Below are 1,037 nucleotides of genomic sequence, written 5' to 3' on the forward strand. Positions count from 1 at the left end.
GACTTGGTGCCAGGGCTGGGTCTCTCCCGTGGGCCGAGGGGGCGGGAATGTGGCAGGAATTGAGTCATGATCAGAAGTGGCCGACATGGGGGTGGTCAGGACGCGGGCGAGCCTGGTTGGCAGTTGCCTTGGCGGAGACGCGTTCTCTGCACAGAGCTGGGGGATAGCGATGATGGGGACGGTTTAGCTGTGCGGGAAAGCCTGGTGATGCCTGTCATGTTGCGGGCCCCCCCAGAGATGTATCAGAGGCCCTGCTTTTGTGGTGATGATTTAAAAGCCGTGGGGGGAGGCAGTTTTGCAGCAGCGACCTGCGTGGAAAGCAGGGAGTTAGTGTGAGTCTTTTCTATCATCAGCTGCTTTTTTTTTTTCAAGTTTGCCATTTTTTGTTGGGCAGTAGCTTGTGTTGTGTCCATCCCTTTGCTGAAGTCTTGGTTTCCTCAAGAGACGGTGGTAAGAGTCCTCCTATGAAGGACTTGCATTATTAATCTTGTTTTTGGCCAGCTGGTGCTGTGAGCGAGAGGTGCCCTGAGAGCTGTGGTCTTTTGTATGTGTGCAGATAACACTACTAATTGGTTGCGAGTCTTAGAGTCCCTTAGGGGTTTTGTTCCCTCGGGACTTGCAAATCCTGCAGAGGAGGGTGGCTTGATGGGGTTCCTGTGTTTTGTAGCAAGTTTGTGTAAATTGACTTGTAGCTCTCAGCCTCGCTGAACTCAAGGGCTCCTTCATAACTCCTGTAAACTGAGTAGCACCTCATTTTAAAAACTGTTGTGTGTTTACAGTGCGTACCCCCTTGCAGAGAGCCTGGGCCATGGGGGTGGGGGATCAGCCAGGCAGGGTGAGCCTGGGCCTGCTTCTCTGCTGCTTTCCTCATGCCTTGCATTACCCTTCAGAGGATCACACGGCACCCTGATTTGAGGATCCCTGGTGGCAGGTTTTTCTGTGTGCCGTGGAAGTAGAATACAGTTGGCTGTAAATGCCTCTCTCAAAGGAGTTTACTGTTGATAGCACCAGATATGACCTGCCTGGGATGGCTGCCC

The 1,037-nt window shown here is 52.7% G+C and overlaps 1 protein-coding gene across 1 annotated transcript in view; it reads left to right on the forward strand.

The window, feature by feature from the left end:
* Positions 1-1,037, forward strand: part of GNAI3 (G protein subunit alpha i3) — a 59,783-nt gene that overhangs the window by 607 nt on the left and 58,139 nt on the right. The gene's annotated exons all lie outside the window — the stretch shown is intronic.

This window comes from Gavialis gangeticus, unplaced genomic scaffold, assembly GCF_001723915.1.
Source record: "Gavialis gangeticus isolate Ggan-Ray unplaced genomic scaffold, GavGan_comp1, whole genome shotgun sequence".
In the NCBI taxonomy this organism is placed as follows: Eukaryota; Metazoa; Chordata; order Crocodylia; family Gavialidae; genus Gavialis; species Gavialis gangeticus.